At 41.3% G+C, this 26,935-nt stretch overlaps 1 protein-coding gene across 21 annotated transcripts in view; it reads right to left on the bottom strand.

The window, feature by feature from the left end:
* Positions 1 to 26,935, bottom strand: part of scrib (scribble planar cell polarity protein) — a 78,384-nt gene that overhangs the window by 49,613 nt on the left and 1,836 nt on the right. The gene's annotated exons all lie outside the window — the stretch shown is intronic.

Below are 26,935 nucleotides of genomic sequence, written 5' to 3'. Positions count from 1 at the left end.
AAATGTCAGCTCCTTCAATGAGACCCGGGTCTGATGTCTTTGACGCTTCCACCATGACTGATCTATTTTCAAATCAAACACTGGAAAACAAGCAGTGTCATACTGGTCAATGGGTCATCAGGAATTACAAGTTGTGTACCCACACTGTTGTCTCTTCAGCGCAGCGTGGCAGTCTGTTCAGTCACTTCAGTGGGATTTGCAGGACTGCAAATATGTACGTGATGGTAACTATTTCTGGAGCGAGATGACACACTGGTGACAACGAGACCAGTGTGATGCTTTTCTTTTACGACTTTGCAACCAGAGTGTTTTAATGAGGCTCCGACAAGAGCTGTTTGTACAAGGAAGAGAGCGAAGCTGTGAACAGGAGGATGTTTTACTGCATAGCAGCAGGGAGTGAAGGGGGCAGACCACAGGCGTCAGCAGAGGGCAGTGTGGCAGTGCGGGGTGTCAGAACACTTATAGTAATATGCAGCATATCAGTCAATACAGCCCACTTTCAAGTTTCACTTGTGCCTACAGAAAAACATTCAAACTAGAAACAGTAGCCAAGCCCTAGAAACGCAGACGGTTAAATATTTGTTTGATCAGGACGTCTCGTTCAGCAGACGGGCCAGTTTTTATTGGAGGCACGATGTCACAAACACAAAATAGAAGGTAACTGAAACAGGAACAGAAGGTAAGCTACACATGCTGGACTTCATCAGTTATGAAACAAACACATGGATGTGTTTAGGTTTAATTGACTTTGGATCAGCCTTAAAAAAATAAAAAATAAAAAATAAAACCTCTTGCCTCCCCCTTCACCTAAAACCTGAAGGCGAGGTTCCTCTCTGTCATGGTTTGTTTTGTTTTTCCCTTTTGTGGGTTTTATGCTTTGCATTTATATTTTTGCACCAACTTTGCACGTTTGGTCAGTGACCCAACTGCATGCAAGTTAGTTATGAGAATTGACACAGCTGCACAGATGCAGTTGGATTCTGGTAAGATTTCACTAGTGGGAGGACTGGGTCTGTTTAACTTGGGTGAAATGTTTTGTGTGCAGTGTGTACTTATTCAGGAAATTCCTCATTGTATAGAGTAAAATCAAGCCCGATCACCCTGCCTGCTATAGAGAGCAATGCATCTAACAAAAACAAACACTAAGCTAAAGGCATGCTACCTTTAAGTGCATGGAAACTCCCTAGATGCTTCGTCCTGTTTAGGCTGCATTGCACTCAGACGAGGGCTATGTGCCTCAGGATGTGTTTGCACGCATGCTTGTTCATCACAGTCATCATTTAGGCATACCAAAGGAGATCCTGCTTTGTAGGTCTTTAACTCAGAGCACATGAGTATGCAGAGTATTATAGTCTTCAACACCGGTGTTGTTCGCACAGACTCTACATGGGCGAGTCACCCAGGATTATTTGGCAACTAATTTTAGCATTTTTAAATTTCACTTCTTTTTAAAGTTTTTAAAAGTTCAGTTCCAGCAAGTCAGTGCCCTGGTGGTCTTCTCTATCATTCAGCTGCTTCAGTGTCTTGTCCCAAACTGCACTCCACCATACTGCACTGCAAATGGCAACGATAGTCATTGTCCTCATCTGGAGGGCCACTCCAGCTACTGTCCAGGATGGTGGAGCTAATTAGTTTGATCCTTTATTTGTTCAGTCACAAAGTACTTGGCAAATAACTTCTTTGCAGGGGAAAAATAATTACATAATTTATTTAAGAAGGAATAGCCCCATTGCCACAGTGCCCTAAATCCACTGAAACACCTCACACTCCCAAGTTAAAGTCCTCTGCTTAACCCACGCACCACTGCACAGACTCTGTCTACACAGCTATGATGCGATCTGAGGAAACACCTGCAATTGGTGAAGTCTCCCATTCCAAGCTATATTTTCTAAATCCTGAGAGTCCAGGAGTCCACTTCACTCTCAGATCACTCCAATTACAACATGCTTAAAGGTTATTATGAATTTCTTTTGTCTAATACTGTCAAAAATGTGTTGCATATTCCAGCTTCAGAACTCCGGCTACAGTAGTAAGACTGTCTGGGCATTAAGGCAGCAGCCATGTGCACTGAAGAAGTCTTAAATCTACATGTATTTCTACATACACTGGAAATACATGTCAACCTCACTTAACTCCAATTAAAATGTGGCTACTTATACCATGAGGAAATCTGGGTGGACTGTACGTGCTTTGTATTAGTGACGTTCGACCGTTAGACCAGGCCTGATGTTTACAGAGGCTGCAGTGTTCCAATCAAGTGATTCCAGTTAGCTTTTAGTTTCCCTCCAATCCTGCCATCTGACTAGAGACGGAGCAAGCCAATCTACAAGCACGCACACAAAAACTTAATTCAACCTTCTTCTTCTTTTTTTTTTTTTTTAAAACAAAGGGTATTTGCACTGGATCAGGGAGAAACTTCAATCTAAAAAAAATGTCGGTTTGTTGACTAAAAGCTACTTTTTAAAAACATATTTCAAGAAATTAATTGTAATTCAGACTGAAGAAAAGTTAAGTAACAATCCAAGTCTTCAAAGCTGTGCTGAGGTCATTAAATTGGCTTCCAATTAGTTTTTGACTTAGTTCAAAACTTTATTATCAGTTTTTTAGGCTCTGCGTGGTTGAGGACGTCAATATGTTCTTAAGCTATGAAGCAACTCGACCCATCAGCAACTCGACCCATCAGATTATCTGAACCCGGCCGCCTGGTTTTGAGCCCCTTTTTAATCTTCTGAATCCTGTTAAACTTATAACATTATGACTATTTAATTCAAAAATAAAAGCATACTTGTTTAGTCTTTCTGTAACCAAGTTGCTGGTCTTAAGTAATCATTTTAATGTTTGCTTTTAATAACTCTCTTACTGAGTCTCTGTTTCTTTAATGGATTTAACTTTTACTTTCATTATTTTTACTACACTATTGTTCCTTTTGTGTTGTTTTTTTTCCATCAGTATGAAGCATTTTGCAAAAGTACTATACAGTGTAATGCTAAAGCTTTGTGGTAGCTCATTGTGCTTGATATACGAATAAACTTTTTCTGGCTTAGTTCTAACTAAAACAAAAACTATGCAACTGAACCCACTGGTTCAGGTCTTAGCTTGCTTTAAAAAAGCACTTAATCAATGGATGCACATATGAAATCAACCCAAGTGTGCCAGAAAGAGGGAAATTACATACGGTCATTAAAATTCTCTTTAATGCACAACTGAAATTCCTATCCAAACATTCCTGGGCCCCTTAATCTCATGCCAAATCTGCCCTGTCAGCCTAGTCCTTATGTCCCCACTCTTCCAAACAGCCATTCCCTCTCAACACACAAACATACACACACACAATCGGGTGAGGGGCTCAAAGAGAAGGGAGGGGAAAGCCCATGCTTTTGTGCTTTCCTGAACTCTTTCAGTGTCCGGGGAAATAAAAAGCTGAGAGGATCTGGTTGACTGAGTAACTTGGTCGGTCACCCGAGAGAGGCTCATTACTGGACGCTTGTCTCTACAGACAGCGGTGGCCATTGTTGTGGTATAAACTCAGTCAGTACATGAGTGGCTACAGACAGAAGGCCGCTCCCTAGCTCTCGTCCTCCTCGTATGTGTAGAGCTATATGAAGCTAAAAGCACCAACACCAGCAGGATTTCAATCTCGGTCATTTCAAGGCCAGTGCTAATGGAGCACATGGAGCAATGTTTGGGCTACTCTGCAGGAGAAGGGGGAGGCGAGGCTTTGGCCAAAACTTCTACACATGAATGATGCCCTAACTGGTCTTTCTTCCCTCCGCCTTCCCACTGTTCCACCTCTCTGGGTTCCCTCCATTTTCCTTGGCAGAGGGACAAAGGCCAAACAGCCAGTCCCACACAGGGCTGTCAGTCACAGTCCAGCTCTAGCTGCTCTCCCCTCTTCCTCCGACCCAGCCTGGGGATTCCTTCATTGTCCGAGAGGGCACCACAGAGAAGAAGAGGAGGGGGTCAAGACTTTAAAGGAGAAAGTGCTGAAAGATAACAAAAGAAAGGAATGACTAAGAAGGATAGAGAAGGCGTGTGGGGAGAACAGCACAAGGAGAAAAGGAAGATTGTGTGCAAAGTGGAGAGGAGAGAGCCGAGAGAAAGGGGGTGACGGTGGATTATTAATGAAGAATGGAGGGTAAACAATAGAGCCCCACAGTGCTCCGGACAGCCTGCACAACTAAGTGGGACAAAGACTTCAGCTACTGACCAAAAACATAATTCCAACGAACTACAGACACGCATCCTTTATCTCACAAATGAGTAATGGTATTTATTATGCAGTTTAGACTAGTCCACTCCGGTCTAAACACAGTGTGGAGTTTAATGCTCCCAGTGGCCTCACCAGAAAACCCACACACGCATCAGCCAACAATACAACCATCCACCTACTCACAACTATAAACTATCATTCCACTTCCTCTGCTCTCACCCGCCATCTCCCACTTTGCGTGTCTGCGTGTGTGAGAGACTGAAGCAAAATACACAAACACACCAGCACTATGCTGCAAATTTCATCTATGAATGGTCATGTGCATTTCATTTAAGACGGTACATCTAATTCTATTAACTCTCACAGAATCTGCAGGAAGCACAGAGAAAAGCAGGCGCATGTATACATACGCCTTTGTTTGGCGTAATTTTAAAAACGGTCCACATATGCGCCTGAGTGTTTGTGCTCCACTTAAGTGGTACTTTGAGCCATGACTACCCTTATCCGGTTCCAGCAGCTCCCCCGGGAGGGCTGAAAAGGCCACACAGATAGAAGGGCGTGGTGACGGTGGTGTGGCTGACAGCATGACTGCCATCTACAGCGCTTACACCTGTCTAAGTGACTTTGATCAGTGTGGAGCGCAAACACAACTGAAAGCCAGGGCAAGACATACCTGAGCCTGTCGCCACTTACCAGCAGCTCTGCATTAGTCATAAATAAACAGGTAAAAATTCCTCTCAATAAAAACTGCTTGGTCAATATAGTGACGGTATCTGGGATGTCCTGGATCAAATATACAAATAAGGCCAATAAATTTTTTCTTATTCGCATCAATGTTCATTCTTTTTTCTGTGCTGGGCCCATTAAAGCTGTTTAAACATTGCTGTAATCTGTATTTCATAATCTCTTATTTGTCTTGCATCTTATTTATGTGCTGTTGATTACTAACATGGAACAAACCTAGATTTACCCCCCCGCCCCTGTTTAATACAAAGGCCTGTAAAGCTGTGTAAAGGTCTCCATAGTCACTGTGGACTACCAACCATGCTGGGTGCTTAAGCCGTTTTCACACATCAACCCCAGATAATGCCATAATAATGAGATTGGGACATGGTTGCTCTTTCAGCAGAAGAAAGTTTGCCTCAGATGTGTTCTCCTTAGTGGAAACGCTCCTTTTGATTTAGAGGAGGGCGCTGCCTGGACAGAACAAGAAATGGCACCCACGCCCTCACCGTGAGTTCACATGACAATCACCTGTGTTATTATCACAAGGGAGCAATCGGACTCTGAACTAACATCAGGCAGCTTAAAGACGTCTGAATTGAGGACGTTTGCTCTCGCATGTGTAGTATCCAAAAGAAAACGATGTTTTCAGTCACAAATGCCAAATATTTATTATGTAATAAGAGCGTGATATGCTTCAAATTAAAAGCAGGCAATTTTAAAACTTTAAAATTATTTAAAATGTCTTTTTAAAAAGCTGCTCCTAGGCGTATTCTGTTCCACTTCATTTAAAGCTCAGCGGACACCAGGGAAGGTTTTGGCGATCAGTTTTCTAGGCATTTAATAAGAGAGAAAACAAAAATGGAGCTGCTTAGCCTCAAGATAAAAAAAAATACAAGAGAAAACGAGTCAAAACCGAGCACAATTTAATGGTCAATGTTAAATACTGGCCGTAGAAAAAGGAGTATGTATTTCTATTTGAATCCGTTTCCAATTTTGACATGTGCAGCCGTCTTTCCTGGTGTCACACATCACCACAGTCAAGCGGCTGTATGTCACAGTTCCCCATTAAAAGTACAAATTTCAACTGCCCTGATTTTGACCTGGTTTGTTTACTTCTCATAGCAGAGAGAGTGACACTGCAGTCTCAGGTGACATTTTAACAGATTATCCTGTTTATTAATCCTTTAACAGGTTAAAAGGATGTTAAAAGATTTATTAATTTAAACTAACTACTATTTCTGGTGCCTGCCAACAAGGTCAGAAATATTTACTTGTCGCCTTTACTTTCTGAATCCTTAAGCTTTCTTTATAAATTCTGCAAGACCCCCAAACTACTAACTCTATGTCCCAAACTAATATCCTGGCATTGATAGTAATTTCTCTCTTCTTCCATCTGTCCTGTAGACAAAAAGTTCTGCTCCTTTTGCTGCCATGCTTTCTTCAGTGAGTACGAGTCAGCACAGACTCAGTGAGAGATGGACGGATGGGCGCAGCTGCCGGGGTTAGGGCTCGGAGGTAGTGCATGTACACAGTTTATGCAAGTGCGTTTCGTTGCGTGTATACAAGTAAAGTTGTGTATTTATGCTTTCTGAGTCACTGCTTCCTTTGCCTGTACAAACAGGAGGGAGCAGCTCAGGAGGAAAGAGGAACCCTCAACTGAAACAATGATCATGTGGCCCAACGTAAGAGCTCAACCCCTCAGCGTAGTAACTGCGCAGCCTGATGAGGTTTCTACAAAGCTACTGTGAGTGCAAAGGATTCTCCACAGTTTACATGGTAATAAATAACAGTGACGACAGGAGCTTTCCCCCCTTTGCCTCTGGGGAGAGCGGTTCAGTTTTGCAGAGTTTACACAGGACTTACGTCTGTGAGGATTGGCCTGGAGAGGACCAAATGTTCAGCACTTAAGTTTCCTATTAGCCAGCTGTTTCTGCCATCTCATAGCATCAACTGGTAATCTGAGAAATCTGTCCGTATGTGTAGCTCAACAGCACTCTAACTTGACATTTGTATTGCTGGGGACATGCACAAGTACAGTGTAGTTTGACGTCGCAGGGATAAACTCTTCTCATACTTTAGCTAAAAGTCATTCTCTTATCAGACCTCTGCGTGTATGAAAAAGACACGCACTCAGAGTTTGTTTGGCTATCTTTGTAAGCATATTCAATCGCAATAATGCATTCCTAAGCCTCTTACGCCCAAATTTAACCATTTCAACTAAGTCACAAAGCATATCATAAACCTTATTCTAACTATAAGCTAAACTATAAAGCAAGGTCTTAAACTTAAATATTAACAATATTAAAAAGACAGCATATGGCTTTCAGTGGTCACTGCCAACTCACTTGCCCACAGTTTGAAGTCAAGTCTATTCTTTTGCAAACCTACAAAGAAAAGATGTTCTTGTAGCTCACATGAAATACTTCCAAGCGGTTACCACTTTGCTATTTTCTGGATCCGTGCTACATAAGCATGGCCTTGAATTGAACATACCAACCAACAGATCAGCAGATTTTTATTTAATCTCTTGTATTTTGTAATGTTTGGTTTCCTGTGACTAGTGGCTTAAAGTCATATTTGTACAGACGAGCATTTCTCAAGGAAGTTGCAACCCACAATGTGCCCATTCTACACAGCATTCACTATCATGCAAACACAGACGTTTTATTCAGTACATCCTCATAGCCTTTTATAGCAACTGTATGACTGCCTGCATGTGATGCAATTTACAGATTCAGAGTCATCTGTAAATTGCAGCTATAAAAAAAAAAACATGAAGTCAAAGACTGCAATCTGGTTCACGGGACAACTTTACAAAAATTAAAAAGAGTGCATAGATTTTAATGAGCCTTTTCTCATGTAAATTTTGATTTGTGATACTATATTTGACTTTTCAAACTAGTAATTTCCTCAACTCCCAGGATAAATATAGCCTATATCTCATCTTTATCTTGTAACAGCTTCTGTCAACTGATGTAGACACAGAACTAAAGGAGGAACAGGTGGATGTGACATTGTGTGACTAAGAGGCTCCTCCACACGAATACACTTCACTCGGACTATATTCTTGTTTTAACTGTAGAGAAACTCATTTAAAAGTAGTTTTATACCATGTTTGTAAGGAATTACAAATAAAGTGAAGAGGTGGGGGGCACTCTAGTACCATTTCATCTTTTTTCCAAAGACACATGTATAATGATGGGAAACAATGTGGCATGCGGCTCTCTTGGTCATGATTGCTTGGTGTAGCAAAGCGATTTCCAGTCGGCAGTATTTTTAAAAATAGACAAGTAATCCCTCCAGTGTTGCTGTATTGGTGGGCTAATTACCGCTTTGGTTGCTAAAAGTGTCGCAGTGATAGAAAAGCTTCCACCAGCAGCTCTGGAACAACATGTGCACAACTTTATTAAAACAAACACAGAAATAGAAGGAACAAGAGTCCCGGTGCAGATTTGCAACCCAAACTCAAATTCAAAGCAGCAGCCAGCCTGAAAGCTTCAAGTGCTACAGCTTGCTTTCATTAGAGGCTTCATACAGCTCCTCTTCTACCCGACTGAACCAATCAATCATCCCACAAATGCAGAACAGTCAATAACCTTATCGACAACATCCCACTTCTACATTACAGAAAGCAGGAAGCAATACCACACCTTTAAAGTATAAAGTGCTATGTGCCAGAGGGAATGAGGAAACAGCTCCTCTAATGATGAGACAAAACTAAAGGGTGTGGCTCCGTCAGCACCACGACAGCCTAGAAATGTAAATGACGGCTGGTAGCGCCGGTTCCCGGAGAGGTCAGAGCAAATCACGACAGAGTCAAAGCAAAGCTAAGTGGGTTGCTACCATTTTGTATTTTCCAATTTGTTTAATTTGAATTCATGTAGTCATAGTCTTCCTAATTATTATAAGATGTCAGGTACGAATTTGTGAAGTTTAGAGATATATTTCAATCAAAACAACTTTTTCTGACATCCCTTCCTCTGTCTAGTCGCAGGCTGTTCTTCATGATGACTGATGAGAGAGGGCTGTGAGATGATGCAGTTCACTCGACGTCCAGGCTATAAAAGCTGGCAAAGATGAAGCACTCACACTCTCTGGCCCCCTCCACCTCGTTTTTAAATGAATTCTCTTTTGTTCAAGTAAACCTGTGTGGACTCCCTCTGATATTCTGAGCATTCTCCATCATCATCTCCAGTAACATCTCCATGTTAGATCCATCCAAGGTTTTGATCCTGGGATGGGCCTAACTGACCAGCACTCAAAGAAGCTGGATGATGATCTTGCTCTCCCAATATCTTACGAAGACATTTGGGGGAAAAACAAAACAAAACAAAAAAAACAACACCTTATTCATATGCTGCTTCTTCCTCGATTAATTTATAGTAGAGAATGAAAGTGTCAGATTTGGTCACATCTGAGAGAAAGTCATCTTAAATTTGCAATTAAACTCATCTGAATCTGTACTCTTATGTTCCCAATTTGCTATTGCACTCGTTTTAGATGCTGCGTTCACTCCCTTCATCACATTTTCAAATCACTCTTGAAAAGGTTCTTTTTTTTAACCTCAACAAGACTTTTCTCCAAAGAATATTGGGTGAATTATTGTCAGCATTTTGATTCTCACTTTAAGTAATGGTCTGAGATCCTCCGCTATGCTCTCACACTGTAGGAATGAATGAGCACACAAGCAGATCAGTAGAGCCACCACCTCCACTCCCCTTTCCCTGACTTCGTCACATGCTCTCTCATTTTCTCTGTGTTCCCACAAACATGACACGAAAAAACCAGAAGCCCTATTGTTTATAGCCCACAGAGGACGTTTGGGTCTTTCCTGGATGGGCAGGATCCGGTATGCGCTGCCTGTCTGCATGCCAGCTCTCAGCTTGTCTCACAGTGGAGCTGTGCTTCAGCGGCGAGCATCAAGACAGCCGGCATCTCCGGTCCTGCACGGTCGAGGTGTTGTGTATACAAGTAATGTTCTGGCTTGTTAGTATACTGTCAATACTTGTCACGAGCTAACCCTCATATCTTAAATGTATCTCAAAAGAAAACTTCCTGTAGCTGATTGATTCACAGTGGAAGATCGGTGGAAACAGAAAAAGAAACCTGTTCAGGAAGAAAATGCCTGACTTATGTAGCGTAACAAGTTACTGGAAAACAGGACAATGAAAAATACTTCCTCAACACTCAGTAACTACAAGCAGCTCCTTAAGATTACTGCGACTGGGATAACAAAGAGTACTACTCCTTTAAAAACTTAGTGTCAGTGTGTAGGAACAGCTTCGGTACAATTGACTCATTGTGTGTGTCCAGGTTGTGGCCTCCCTGACAGTATCATGTGGCTCGGCGTCTATCGTTTTCCGGTAACAGTCTGGCTAGTCTCCCTCTCTCAACACATCTCTTTCAGGAATGTTCCCTGAGCATTTCAAACAGTGTTAATTTATTGTTCTGTATATCTAGTTGCCCGGCTTTACAAGTTGCTACTGCCATTGCTAGTTGGCATGCAAAAAAAAAAACCAAATAAAAAATTAGACTATTCGGCTTTTACTAACATGCAACCCCAGTTAGCTGCTGTCTCTGATGCCTGCAACGTACTAGGGCTACAGCCCTGACAGACGGCAGCACCTCTCTCTTTGTGACAGAAAGTTGTGAACAAGTAATTTTGTAAATTGTTTGCAAGTTTCTCGCATCAGAGCAGACATTAACCACTCGACCAGAGCAATGCATAACCACATTCTGCAGTGGCCTGTGTGTTAACCTGATTCTACCACCACTGCTAATTTTAGCCACATATTGCATGCAATATTGCATGTGCAGCGTTACAAAGTGCAAAGAGCCACACATTTCAGCTAGCTTTTAAATATACACACATGCAAAACACACAGTACTTGTACTGACAATGTTTAAGCTCATCCACTAGATTGGGATCAATTCTCACCGTTTTTGTTTTGGACTAATTAGCAATTCAGATTTTTAACCCTTGAAAATGTTCTCTTATTTTAATTTAGTTGACGAAACAAGAGTTTTCCATCAAAACAGCCACTACTAGCAAACAATGTGTAAATAAGGCACTAAAAATTATATGTAAACATCCATTTTCAACTGTTCGTCCAGTTGGGATGTTTGATCCTATTCCAGCTGTCATGGAGCAAAAGGTGGGGTACAACCTAGTGAGGTCACCAGTGTATCACAGCACTAACACAGAAAGATGGACAATCCCTCGTGCCCACATTCACACACATTTAAGTATAACCACTTAACCTAACGTGCATCTCTTTAGACTGTGGAAAGAAATTGGAGTCCTCACCCATGCACAGAGATGCCCTATATGTACACACTAAAAAGAGATCACCTTCATTTCACTTTCATATTTCATCTTTCGGAGAGACAAGCCCCATTTGCCATTAGTCTCCTCGTAGCCATTGCCTTGCCCTTATTTTGAAAGTGCAGTTGCTGCTAACCAGCTAGCCCAGGCCCCACTTGCTTGCTTGCTGGGTTGATAAAGCTGCAGTCATTGATGTCAGTTTCCACAGCGAGTTTCTCATCTATGGTGTCCAAGTGTCCTATTTTATGTGAGAGTTCACATTTATACTCTTTTTACTCTGTCCTACATATCAAGTCAATCTCCCACATTTTGATCGAGTTTAAAATGCAAAAGTTAACATAAGTCTCACAACAACTGTGCCTCAAAAAGATGTGCTTATCTCTAGATTTCTTGCCTACTGAAAGCCAAAGATGATTAGCAGACAGCAAAGTGAAATAAAGTGTACACAGCTTACTTGGTAAGATCATAAAAAAAGGTTTACTTTTAATTTATGTCAACTGTATTTACTTAGTGAGGGAGCCAGGGAAATTGGCTTCATATAAAACACAACAGCTTATATTTATCTTACACGAACATCCCTAACCCTCTAATATCAAACTTACATGCAAACCAGTTTTTCCTATCCATCCATCACCATTTTATTGTGCTTATTCAAGGCTGGGTCACAAGGGCAGCAGTTTTTTAAAGTACCAAAATTTCAGACAACCTCTAAGCATTAGACAAATGTCCCTCAAAGTCCCAAATTTAGTTAGGGGTTGCTTAGATCCTATCTCATCTCATGGTTGTACACTCTCCACTTCTCTGTGCTCCACCTGTCCTGAAAATCAACTTTGAATCAGAACCTGCAGCACCTGGAGAACTAATCCATGTGCCACTGCACTGAGCTCACTGAGGCTGCAGCACAGAACAAGGACCTGCAGTCCATGACAGTGACCGAATGACCCAAACCACAGTTTTCCTCGTGTACAGTCACTTTGCTCTTATTTTGAAAGTTCAGTCGCTACCAGCCAGTGAATTCCAGCCCAGCTTGCTGGCCAGGCATTTTTATCCCTTGTCCACCCATCCCACATCCTGAGACAATTTCACACATTGCGGTTCTGTCAGACAACCGCAGGATTAGAGACTCACTGGAGAAGCAGCTGATTTATTGTACAGTTATTCACCGTCACAAAGTACTTGGCTTATAAAATATTTCCAGAGTAGAAACTTATGAAAGGAATTATTCTATAAATGAATATAACAAAACCTCAGCTGCACATACATGCATGCACATGTCCCTCACTGGCCACAAATAGTCTAAATCTGTGGGAAACACTGCAGTATCGCTCAGTTTCCTGGAATCAAGTAAAAGGACTTTGAAACCCAGCAGCCAAATTTAATCAGATATCTAAAAAGAAATCTAGTTTGCACAACATCATGTGATTGTGTAGATATTCAGAAAAGGTACAAAAGTTCAAAAAGTGGTTTACAAGAGCAGCACAAAGTCATTTCTATGTCGTTCGCCCATCTAGCGTTCAACCCCCAGTGGAAAAATAACTGCTCCACTTTAGGTGTTGCTGTAACGTGTCTCTGACTTGCTGCTGTAGCTTCTTCACAGACCCAAAGACCAAATGCGGCTCTGAAACAAGCCCATTTGTTTTCTCTCTCTCGCTCTTCTTCTGTTTGACAGTTTTAGCTCGGGCAAACAGAGGTCAAGGTTTCTCTGATAAAAGCAGTTTTGGACTATCGACGGCCTCTGTGTGCACACGCAGCTAGAGTAGGTCTGCAGTGCCTGGGACGCCCCAGCCAATCTGGTGGCTCTCCCTGACAACACAGGATAAATGTGCCCCCGCATCAGGCAAGCCGCTGGCCTGGGAGATCCATCACCTTGGAGACCAGCGTTTGTTCAGCGAAAAAGCCCGGGGGAATCGAGGAAGCAGAAACCTCCCTAGTGACGATAAAATGAAAACAGAGCACCGCTTCATTCAGACACATTATCTGCCCAAAGATGGCAGCATGTGAACCTCTGCACCACTTAAGCAGGACAAACATCGCTGTGAAGACTTCATACTAATTACAATTTTATTACAGATTTTTCTCCATATACATTAAGCCACAGCCGCAGTTGTTACCTTCCATACAAGATGCAAGAAAAGGATGTCGTTACATAGGATTACAAGCCAAACCCTATTAGTATGTCATGTAGACAGTGTAATTACAGAGTTGTCTACAATCCACTCCCACATGACTCCAGAGAGGATCAACGCCAGGAGCGACCAAAACATGAGCTCTAAGCCCGCAGGCACTCACACGCCGACTCCCATTGGCTGCCTGAAACACGCTCCTCTACACGTCCCGTGTTGTGAACTTTGATTATAATAACCGATCTAAAAATACAATACTGGCGGACCCGATGATGCATGTAAGAAAGATTAATAGAAAAAGAAGGGAAAAAAAGCAAGACACATCATTCTTTAGAGCACTGATTGAATTGTGCTGTCGCCAATGAGCTGTGTCTTATGAAGTATGAGTTCAGCCAACAAGGGTACAAGTATCAGTATGTGCTTGATCTTATCTGACATGTTTTTGTGTCAAACCAGAGGCATCTAGTGGCGCGTGCACACACACACTTTACAAACAAAAATGCTCCTGTGTCAACAGGGGAACTTGCTCTAAAGACTAAGTATTTTTAAAATCCAATGATATATGGACCAGCATCAAGGCTCAGAGCTTGTTAACCATCATCTTTCTATCCACCAAAGGAACTTGGAGCAGGCACGAGGTTGCTAGAATGAACCACCTACTGTTGTGCTTTTTCTTACTTTTTAAACTGGTGTGCACCAAACGGAGAGGCTGCAGATTAGATTGTGCGAGCAGGCGACTCACCGCAGGCATTCCTATGATCCATCAATATAAATTCTTTGGTGGCACAGAGGTTAAGTATTGCAGCAATGTGTAAAGATGATACATTCGACAGAAATCCTTCCCACTGCTTCCATCCACCCATCCATCCAATCACTTTATGTTTATCTGGGTAATGTGGGCAGCAGTTGAAGCCCAGAACTCGTACTGCCAGGGCAACATCTCCGTCTCTTCTGTGAGATCACCGGCATTCCCAAGCTGGCCAAGAAATGTAATCAGTTTTAATTCACATTCCTGCAACGAGCACTATTTTTTCTTATTTGCAACACCTATCGTTTAGGAGAAAGCTGCAGCAAGGTACACGTAGCTGAAGGAAAAGTATATTTGGTTATACTTGTTGACCATAACCGCTGCCTCATTAGCGGCAACGCAGGATCCACAGGGTTTACTAACTTTAACCAAGATGTCAACTCCAAACATAGCAGAACAATGAAAGTTTTAATCGTTAATTTGAGATCGGGATAGCAAATTTTTAGCTGCTGATGGTGACTTTTGGGAGAGCAACAGTCCACTATTTTTTTTTTATTTGTTTGTTTGTTTGTTTTCCAACTTATATATTGGTAAAAAATAAAAAAAATTTAAATGGTCCTCATCAAATTGAACCAATGCATCAAACTTTGCGCTGTAGTTTTTCCAGGGGTCTCTCAGATTTACCGTCCCTGGAGTAGGTACAGAAAGATGCCAAATTCTGCTGTTAAAACACATCCACCCACTAACCAATCCCCAAAAGGTTTGGCTTTTTTTTGTTAAGGTTATCATTCTATTTTAGTGCATGCAAAACTCACATAGTAAAACAGCCATCGCTTTTAAATATACAAATCATAAAATAACAACAAGAACAATGACAACACCTTCTTTAGAGCTTCTTTAGATTACAGCAAAAACAAATAAATTGCTGAGGGACCTTTTAGTTTCTCTGAAAGCTCCATGGCTTCAATTCCTGGAACTAAACACTCCGGGGACTTTTAGTATAAACTCGGCTAATTATACTCAGCACCATCCTTCCTTCTGCAGTTCTTAAGTCCTCGCTAGCAGTCAATGCTCAATGCAGCAGGTTATCACAGCATGTTCACCCTATGAGTTTATTTCCGATTTTCAGCCTGAAGAGAACGAGCATAGGCGATGGATGTTTTAGCATACCGTAATTGTTGACCATAATCTGGACTACTAAAATGATATTAAATATTAACATTGGAATGGTTCTTTTTCTCCTCCTTGCACCTAGAATAACATTAACTAGTTCAGTGTTTGCATGTAAAAATGGCTCTCCACAAAGAATCTTAACACACACATCCAGAAAGGAAATTACACTAGGCTTCCATTAAGTCAACAGACAACTACGAATCAATGCAGCTATGGCATACATGCACACTCATATCAAGAGGGAAGAGGTGCTACCATTACGGTAACTTTTTTGTTAACCATTATGAGTCTAAGAGTAAATTTAGACCTTGACTGGAATCTTATCGGCAATCACTCACAGATGATGATCCGTCAGATCACTCTACATTGGTGCAACCTTTTTATTTTAGCATTTCTTACACAACCTATAACAAAAAACATATCTATCCATCTGCAGACATCACTGTCACTTGTTGGGCTTTAATCTGAAAAAAATGACCAGCTGAAACTGAATTTTCATCTTATTCTTCAAGTTCAGCTTCTGCACAGTGCTCCCAGTTGTGTTTCAAGTCCCAGAAGAACATAGGCTAGGTTAATTAAAACTCTACTCGATTAAAGGAAGCTCACAGTTAACAAGGAGACTAAAATTAAGCTTGATTAGCTTGAGAATTGAACTGAAGCATGTTATGCGTATCAGCCAAGCTGCAGCGCTGAGCGAAGTGTCTGTGTGTGGGCTTTTCCAGCAGGAATGTGAAATCAGTGAGTTCAAGTGTGTGTGAGAGTGAGGGGAGAGTCCGTTCAGCTTCCAGAGGGTAGGGCAAACTCCTGAAGATTCCAGACATGCCTGAATTTCCTAGGAAGTCACGTTCTGCAGTGCAAACACAGCTACGCTCCGTTAATTACACAGAACACATCGAGCTACTCACAACGTCTCAGCAAAACCATTATTATGGGAGAGCTGAGGCAAATCTGCTTAAAAATGACCCCTAATTAGGGCTGCTCAATTAATCGAATTTTAATCACGATTACGATCTGGGCTTTCAACGATCATTAAAAATGACTGAGCCGATTATTAGCCCCTCCCTCATGCTTTACTCTCGCGCTGCTCCATGTGGCAAATCAAGCGCACTGCTCTGCATTTCGAACACGCGTCACAACAATTAAGAGGACCCGAGGGAAGCTCGGAAAGCTAAGCAGAAGTTATTTGGAGAGGAGTGGACTGCCGTTGGTTGAAAAGAGAGGTTAAAAACAAAAAACTTCAGTGGTGTGGAAACATTATGGCTTCGCGGAGTCAGACGTGGATCAAGTAGACACAGTGTGTAAACTTTGCTATGGTGTCGTAGCTGCACCACAGAGCAACACTGCAAAGTTCACATTTTTCATTTATTTCTTATATTGCAAACATTTGCACTGTTATCAGTATTTGCACACTATTTTATATTATTTTTTAAAGTCATTATTCAATACATTGTTATTGTTAAACCTTTAAAGCCGGTCAGAGCAGCATGCTCGTTTTGTGTAACTATTTTTAAATCCCTGTAGAACCTGAACGCTAAGCTAGCACAATAAATTTTTTTCCATATGAAACCGGAGGAGTTGTACTTACATCTTATGCCATCAGCTTGTCCTCGGTCACGGTTTCCTTCCACATATAGCTTTGCAAAAATTGCATAAAAAGAGCTTGCAGGAACAAAAACATAATATTCCAGAAACACGCTTTGCCGATCCGATCAGCTGTTCTTAACACTTCCCACATTGAAAAAGACGTCAACGTGAACTATCGCAAGTGACGTCGTTTTTGCGGAAAATTTAGTTTTTTACTTGTAGGCCTTAGAACTCGAATTGCACTGCTGGAAATAGTTTATTTTGATGCACATTCTTTGCAAATTTGCATCATAGGATTGTTTTTTTGTTTTTCCTGCAGTATATAAAAATTGCTGTATCTCCAAAAATAAAACTATGAAGACACTCAAAATAAATTTCCTGTTGTTGTAAACTATTTTTTGCAACTTTTTTGTATTTAAAGTTTTGAGGGATAAACCTCTTAAATTTCTCCAAGTAGAAATATATGTAAAAACAAAAACGATTTTCAATTTTTTTTGTAGTTTATTGCACTTTTTTGCAATTAATGTAGTTACTATGGACTTAATGCATACACATTTTTAAAATATGGGCTATAACAGTTGTATTGATGTATAGCAACTTGAAATGCTCCCACAAATGGCACTACAGCATGTAAAAAAATAATATAAGCTCTGGTGGACGAAATAAATATCGTCAAATAATCGTGATCTCAATTTCAGTGAAAATAATCGTGATTATCATTTTTGCCTTAATCGAGCAGCCCTACCCCTAATCATAAAACTGTATTAAAACAGGAGTAAATGGTCCAGCCTTTTATAAGAAAAGATGTAAAAGGGCACCCTGAGTTCAAAAGATTCCCATTTTCTGGAAAGCTGCAGAAGTCTATAAATGATTTGTCAAGTTTGCCTGGTGGGAGAAGTATTATTAGAAAGCCACCCTCTGAGAAAATGAGCACAAAGAGTTGTATTGTGAAATGCTGCGACGGCTCAAGTTAAAATAACTGACCTTTTACTGTAAACAATGCCATGTCTATCAACACTTACTGCATCAGTCATCAGATTTGGCAGCTCTGTTGTGACCACATCAAGTCACTTCAAAGCTAAGAGGTCAACACAAGAAAAAGGAAAGGAAAGGCTTAAGTGCTGAGACAAACGCATTTCTTTAGAAAAAGTAGCACTGGAGATGAACAGATATGTGCTCGGAGGGGCTGCTGATGTGCACGCACCCATAGAGGACAAAGCGTCACCGCGTCCTACACAAACCCGGCACAGCCTCGTTCATTATTCATCAGCGGCATGAGCATGGCACATATATGCGTGCATGCCGCTTTGTCATCTCCAAAGATCCCTGCTGTGCTTTTTTCTATTGACCTCTTGCACTCATTCTTCCTGTATTACACACAAACATTTACCCATCAGCACCTCTCTATTAGAGGCCTGAAAGTGTGGCATCACCCAGCCTGTGCTACATTGTGTTTGCTTAAAAACTAATAAACCAACCATGAACACAGTAACAAAACCATTTCCACACAGATGGGCCTTACATTTTTAGAGAGAACAATAAATATATCTTCTTTGTTTGAATGTTTTTTCTCTGTGCCAAAGCACACATAGAAATAGTAAATACTACCAATCCTACACAAAAATGGACAAAAAAAGTCAATTCAAGTCAATACAACAACGGAAAACAATCCACCAAAGGAAACATCCATATGCTCCTTCCACCCTCTACTCAAAAGTAGAAAGTTTGCACTTCCAGAAAGTTTTGTAATATATTAGTTAAAGAGCTCATCAGTGCAGAAAAACGGAAGATGCTGTGCAAACATGGGTAAAATAAATATGATAAATGCCATACAAAACTGCAAATGGTAAATAAAGATGTATTAGCTGATTTATCTAAGGATCAGTAGATGGTCAGAACACTGGCTGCAAAACCCACTCATGATACCAGCTAATGGGAGGGAAAATCAATACTGTGATCAATAAGGAAGAGAAGCAGGCAATTTAGATAAGTTGTTAATGATTGTTCAGTCAGTGATAGCTTTAATGTTAAGGAAATCCTGAACTCTGAGAACATACTTGATATTGAACAAAAGTACACAAATGGTTTGTTTTAATAAATCTGCATGCACCGACACTAATTTGCTTCGGGAATGAAAGATTTTATTTTCTGTGTTTCACAGAGCAAAAGCAGCTAAACCACATACGGACTGTATAAAGGACGGACGTAGCTGCTCGCCCACTTATATACAGTCTACAGTGCAGAATGTGTGTGACATCAGTGAGTGTCTAACATTAGGTAAAGAGCACTGAAGTAGTATGTAGACATGGGCATCATAGTAAAAAACACTGCTGTAGTTGTAATACTGTCAGGGCTGAACATAGCAGATGGGAGGGAAAATGCAAGGGTTTCATCAACATCTCCAATGGGAAGGTAAAAATATGCAAGGCTCAGTCTATGGCTTGGAAACAATATTTACTCAAAATTTGGGTTAAGGTGAAAAGTATTGGTTTTGAACCAGTGTGGCTGGATGGCAGTAACATCAATTGATGAAGAGTTAAACTGGTGTGCAGACAATGCTATCAAAGTAGTAAGCACTGCTGTGGCTGTGTTATTTATGCTTCTTTATCGTTACCTTTGAGATCTCAAGCTTAACATTCCTTCATGGTTCATGCTACATCGTTTAGGATTACAAAGAAACAAGGTGCTTAACGTCCTTTATCAGAAACACCATCAGTTATGCACTGTGAGCATGTATATGGAAGACAGAGGGAGAGCGAGAGCGGGAGGAGCAGGGGCAAGAAACAAACAGAAACAATGCTGTGCTTGGAGGAGTACTGGAACAAACAGCATTAAAACATAACCCAATTTTTCTAAAACGCTGCGTTTTCTAAATGCTCTAAAAAACAAGGTCCAGATTCAAGATGGTCACACAAAAACAGTCCATTCCAGGACTAACTTAATTAATCCCACTTCCTGCTCACAGAGACGCTCCCAACATAAAGCAATCAACAAGAAAAAACACAGCCGTTAACAGATCTGACCGGCCTGAACTTGAGGCGCTTTTATGCTCGACGTGTCGATTGTGTCTGATGATGATTTTCACATCACATCCTGTGACACCGACCAGTCATGTCACTCTTGAGTTTTGTAACCTGGTGCTTTGCGAGCGGCCGTCGTGGTTGGGTCAAAGATACTAGTGTACGATCGCGCCAGTTTTCAACCGCATTTTTAACAATAATGTTGCACAGAAGCTCACAGAGATGTTCCAAATGTTTGAAAATGTGAGTTTGTGGAAAAAATTTTGCAAAAACCCCCCCCCAAAAAACACTTGACAAAGTCTTGCCTTTCAATTTTGACTTCTTCTCCTCCATATCAACACTTATTCCATGATGCTGTCTAAGTGGCGACATCTATTGTTAAGGAGAGCACAGCAGTTTCTTGCTCCTTAACGGCGGGTATAAATGGCTCCATCAGTCTGATAACGGCACAGCTGTTAGGGAATGTTAGGGAATAAATCCACACAGTTCATGCTCTTTCTCTTCCCCTCATTCACACCGTGGCTGTAAATACTCTGCAATATTGAACTTAACCTGGTTTAACCTGGGAGTGGAGCGGGTAAGATGACTGAGGAAATTAATGAACAATGAACTTCTCTTATAAATGACTCGAGGTCAGGTGAACTGACCTAGGCTGCTCCATAAGATTACAAAATGTATCTACTCATCATATTGTCACCACAGAGATCACTCATGCCTGAGCCTAATTCTGCATGCATCACAACTACAGTTTTTATGCAAATCTGCCAGGTTTCTTCAACTATTAAAATTAAATTAGACTGAGATAAGGAGGCTTAAGATAAAGGGCGGCAATCCATTCACAAACCACTGGTACAGACAGTACACTGGACAGAGGATGTGAGGCCTATCACTTTTCAGAGTGATAGGCCCTCAGTGATTGTGTGTGGCCTACAGATAAAGGGCAGCGTTTGTTTGTGGTTGGTTTTTAATGCCATCCTGGATGACCTATTCCCCCCACGGGGACATCGACACCCTGACAGATTAGCCTCAAAGGGCCACTTGTGTGACTGGGAGTGCTGCCCCTGAGCTTCTGTACGATCAGAAAGTTCAGAAACAGCATCCTTTCATGAAGAAATGTCACAGCTGAATTGAAACGCTCCAAACTTCATATGCTCATTGACAGCAGTGATTTTCTTCCTCCTTTTGGAGTCTGTAGCCTAAACATAACCTGATGAAGATGTGCAAATGCCATAGACAGTTTACTCATGCAGAATAAACATCATTCCTAGAGACAAGTAGCCCTATGCCTTTCTGATGTTTCTAAACCAACTGTTTACAGGATAAGATCAACACATAAATACAGAGGGACAAAAAAAAATGGTGTCACCTTACATCATGTCTGTCTTTAGCCAACACCAGGTATCCTTCCTATCTCATTGCACCAGCAGCTACAGACTCTCCCCTACTGCAAACAGCTGCCACTGCCACCACAGCCATCAATTATTCACCAGAGCTTTGCCTCTGTGTTTACCTTTGAGGCAGAGGCCAGAGTGCACGGGAGAGTGGTGTGAGACAGCAACACACAGACCAGCATCTAGTCCGAATCACACTGAAGACACAGGATCATTTGATGAGCAATGTGCTACTGTGCTCAAAGTCAATTTAAACACACAGGATCGGACTCGGATCGTATTATAACGAGGCTACGAGTTGTAGATTGCGTTTATTCTCCATATCAAGGTGACTTGCAAGCAATACTCATTCAGATTATCAATTATCATCTGTTAGTAATTGCTAAATTTGAAGAGCAACTCACAAGTCAAGCATTTCAGCTGCTGGATTCAGAAAACGTTCAGCATTGTTTTCTGAGAAATAACCTGAGATGAAACACTCATTCAGGTCAAAACAGATATAATCTCTCTTGGCACAGAGCAATATGAGAGGTATATACCCTTTCCAAGTACATGTTGGCTGTTGGTCCACATATACTTTAGATATATAACTAGGCTGTGTACTTCAAACGTTAATTTCAGTTACCATTTTGCCTTCTCTTCATAAGTAAAAACAAGATGAAACACTTATCACACTACAACCTGTTTCACTATGATGGTGCTCTTTTGTCTTTAGGCACACCTCTTCCAAATACTGTCCCTCCCATTTTAGTTAGCATTTGTTTGGGTTTTTGTTTAATTAAGTTTCACTCATGAATCTAGCATTAATGAGACTAAGTAATCATATAAAAAAAAAGAAATTCTCATTGGGACTTTTGCCATAATTGAGCAGCAGTAACATGCACCGAGTCAGATGTGTGTTTATGCATGCCTTACAGAAGCAACGTGTTGCACTCTATGATTCCTTTTACATAGTTAAACGCTGCCACTTCCCAGAAAGAAGGTTTTAAAATGCCAAACGGTCTCATGCCGGCTCGTGGAATCCTCACAACCTCAAATCTAATGTTTTTTCCATGTTCCTTCTGTCTCAGTTCCACTTTAATAAAGGGCAAAAAAAAAGTCCAGATTTGGAGGCGAGAGCTGCTTTTTAAAATATGATGTATGAATAAAATTAGCCTAACCCCACTATTAATTGAAAATACATAATCTGATTTGGACAGGTATAGGCAAAGAAAAAAAATTGGTTTAGCCATGAAAAACAACTCTGTTAATAACATAACCAATATTATATTTCAATCTGAATGCATTTTACTTATAAGATTGGTGCATAATATACCCTGATCATGACTGCAAACAAAAAAAAATTACTTTACCATCCCTTTTTAAGATTTTTCTGATACTGGGCTTGAAATGGGGGCGGGAAGGAGAATGCACACCTGTAGCTGTGTAATGCAGATCTGGGATCTGTGACCACTTCGCAGACTTCTTCTTTCCCACCTGACACTGCACGTCATGGACTGATGAATGACCCCACCAGACCCCCAGAGGAGTGAGGATGAGTGGAGCTCAGCTCAACTCACAGAACCCCCCTACTACTGTTAATCCATCTCCGGAATAACCCCCTCCAATCACCACTATATACTCACTCTCTCGCTCAGACATACACCTCCCATTACCCCTCTGTCCCACTAGATTGAGGGGGAGGGGCAGGCAGGATGTGAGACCAGCTGGTCATCAGCTCAGACAAAGAAACCTGCTGAATGAGCTTGTGCATCGAAAAGAAACCAACCTCTCACATTGCTCTTTCTTCATAGTCTCACCAGCTCTGGATGTGTTTTCAATTTTAAGCGGGGTGGTGATTATGATGACGATAACGGTGATTGCAAAATATTACTTCTGCTTTCTCACAACCACAGTGGGGTGGGTCAATTTCACAAAGAGGAGATATTACTGTTTGTCTTAAGATGTGGACACGTTTACACTGTGTGGACAACGGCTTTACCCTACGTTATGAACAGCAGGAAAGCAGAAAAGCCAGATTTCGTTTTACCGCAGAGAGGCCACCGGCAGGTGCAATTTATCTTTGGCCCTAGCCTACTTCAGCTAGTCGCAGGGGAGAGACAAACCAGGACTCCACTGTAAAGTTAACTGGAAACTCGGGGAGGCAAGACAGAATGCATAACTCAAGAGGACACAGGGTGAAATATACACGTCCTAGATTATGACACTAAAACTTAGTGAGCATCCCACTTCAGGCTATAAATTCCAGTCAGGGTGATGTTCTCTTACACCTTTATTAAGGATTACACAGAAGATGGGTACAATCGCTTTTCCATAAGATACACTTGCCCATTCAAACTCGTGTAAACTGATTCACATTTAGTCAAGGTTAAGTGAATAGGCCACTTTGGGTTTCATTTGACCGAAGGCCGAATAAACACAAGGGAGTCAGGAGAATGGCGCTCAAGATGTTTATCAATGCATTTTACATTCGCAAAGTGGCAAAGAAGCAGATACCACAGGAAGTGTGCGCAGAGGCGAGCTGGCTTGCATGCAGGGGTCACAACTGTTGCGCTGCGGGGCTTTTTCATGGCCGGGTGAAGCCCTAATCTGCCCTTTAGCCACAGATCTGTCAGCACATACAGAGAGGGTGACAGCTGAGGATTTAAAAGACTACAACGTCCCCCATCCTATTTAACAAGCATGTTTACATCCTGTCTCCATTCAAAACTAAATATCTGCACTCATAACTTTACCAAGTTAAAATAAAACCTTACAAGTTTATTCAGTCAAGGAGATAAACAAGAAAGCAGTGCATTCACAGCTATGACAGACAACTAAATAATGCACTTATTTAATAACATATTCGTCATACAACTGGTTTTGAGCAGTGTTGAGACAGCAAATCATATAAATTATTGTAACATTTACCTTCAGTTGTACCTGGAAGGCCCTATTAGGCAACAACACCGGCAGTGACATGCATAAAACCTGTTTGGCAAAGTCTTACCGGGGCACACCCAGTTAGGATTTGTTCCCTAGTTCAACAATAGAAGAGCAAGAGCAAGAGCAAGAGCAAGTGCATATATTGAAAAGCTGCAAACAGCAGCAACCTGCTGTTTGATTTTGGCAGGTGTAACTGATACACACACACATACACAATCTTAAAATTGATCATTTGAATCATGATATGCCTGCAAATTTAGTGTAAGCCTGGTGAAGGCCAACACAGAGCACACAGGAAACATGAAGAGCTATGACATTGGATATGGGAGGAAATCAGATGGGTGAATGGACTTCTTTGTAACCTGTCATGGGACTTGAGAGTGGCTAAAAAGATTATTCCCTCTTCCTCCATATGATATTCCAGCCTAGGCTAGTTTTTCAAAGCGGCTAAAAAGAAATTCAGACAGCAAACATCCTTGCTGAGAATACAGAGCTGAAAGTAGAGAGACTACTAAATTTCATTTTACAATTTATGACTTTTATTAAACTTTAATTAAGATCAATGATTTCTCTAGCATTGCTTTGGATTCAGGAGAATTTGGCCTTTTATACTCGGGGTTTTCCTAGAAGTTTTCTGCAGACAAATCCAGCTTACATGTGTAGTCACCCACCAAAGGCCCGTCTTAAGTCAGGAAAACCCTGACAGTCAAACTACATGGTAATTTACACAATAAGGAACCCAGCAGCAAAACAAATGCATGATTAAGGACTCCCTGTCATGAGAAAGAGAGTGGCATTAACAACTAAGGATGTATGAACATGTGGGGAATCCCCATCCAGTGGTTGACTTAAAGGCTCTCTAAACCCAGTCCACACACATAAGTCAAACTTAATGCTATTACTGTTCTACATAAAATAATCAGTGCCCGGATAAGATGCTGTTGAATTAGGAAATGGGAGACATCATCACCAGAGATAACAGCGAGCAGTGCGGTTGGGGCCGAGTCATAGCAAACTTAAGAAACTGTCAGGATGGGCCGTGCAAATCTCCCATCTGTTCACGCCGTTAAACCCCTACCAACAGCATCCAGACCCATGCACACCCAGCGTGACACTAATTACTGCTACATCTTGACTGCTTTATTCTTCACTACCAATTTAAAAGCAGTTAACTGCATTTCAGCATCTATAGTTTGTGAAAAGGTGCTTGAATCTTTTTCAATACGTTACCTATCACATACACACACACACCTGGCCAGCGCGTCTTTGCTAATTTAAAAGAAGTGACAGTTTGCAGAGGTGTCACCCCCTGAGCCAATTATTCTCCATCTATGGCACATGTTGTACATGGTGGTGCAGGAAAAAAGCAGGCCAGGCTGTCCAGGCTGTTTGTCATATGAAAGGTTGGCTCGTTCACAGACGCACATGATGAACTGATGAGCAACAGAAGAAAAAACAAACAAACAACTAGGATGTGAGACTGAGTCTAAAAATAGCTGAAGACTGACTAGTAGGTCCAGAGAGTCATCTCTGACTTGAATACATAGTGACAGGGCAGGAGCACAGAACTGCACAGAGGCACTCAGCTGTGAGCTCATAGTGGCAATGCCATTCATCATACAGTCAGTGTCCTTGTTTCCAACCCTGTATTGACCTGACCCCCTCGTGCCGCTTCCTCGCTGAAGCCCCGCTGATTCTGAGGACCACAGAGCACCCAGATGCTTCGTGTCTGCACGCTACGCATTCACCGTGACCACAGGAGACATTCTGTCACCACACATTTATGTCTCTCGATTAAAGCCTGTCACTCTGTGTTTCAGAGGACAGGAACCAGGTACACCGTGGATGTCTGTCAGGTACGAAGTTGAGGAAAAGCACTCTGTCTGCCAGTGAACCTGATCAGGCAAACTAGGCTAAGATAGTTCAGCTGATTTTTTTCTCCATGCACAATAGAAAACCTACAAGATTTTAATTCCTAAGGCAGTAAGAGTGTAGTTTAAAAAAAACTAAGGGAAGAAAAGGAAATAAAATACAAAAATTGCCCAAATAAGTCTACACCTGTAGTTCTCAGACTGTGGGGTGGAACAGAAAAATTTTAAGGTTTTTTTTTTTTTACCTTATTTATGTAAAGTTTAACTTGGATCCTTGATGACTGATTACAGCGAGACAGTGATAGGCTGTCTCTCTGTTTGCAAGAGACAGCCAATCACAAAAACCTGGCTCTGACTGGATAGTAAAGGAAACTAAAGCGGCTTATTTCAAACGGTTACAATCTCAAGGGCTGCACCAATGCACAGTGTAAGATAAATGTGGATTATTTTAAACTTTCAATCATGCAAAGCTACTTTATATGAAAATATGATAATGGTTGTCCCCTTTTTCTTGTCTTGAATATCAGTTTTATTTACCAAAAGACTGTAGGATAAATGGTCAACAGTGGTTCCTGCAATGAATGTGTATCTACTGCTCTGAGAAAATAACAAAAAGCTCTATTGTGTTTTGATTCCCAGGTGGTCCGGTGCCAACACTTCAGCCTCGGCTGACCTTGAGTTGTTAACAATCTTTATCGGTGAATATGCCACTCGTCCCTTTCACCACTAAAGCTAAAGTTGTGAAATAAAGACAGACAATGTCTATTCATACATACTCCCAGCAACATGACGATCACGATAATCACTGGTCTTACCGATGAACAATGTTTTCAACTAAA

Source organism: Astatotilapia calliptera, chromosome 9, assembly GCF_964374335.1.
Source record: "Astatotilapia calliptera chromosome 9, fAstCal68.1, whole genome shotgun sequence".
Classification (NCBI taxonomy): domain Eukaryota; kingdom Metazoa; phylum Chordata; class Actinopteri; order Cichliformes; family Cichlidae; genus Astatotilapia; species Astatotilapia calliptera.
The sequence above is the reverse complement of the archived record's forward strand: the minus strand, read 5'-3'. Positions and strand labels throughout refer to the sequence as shown.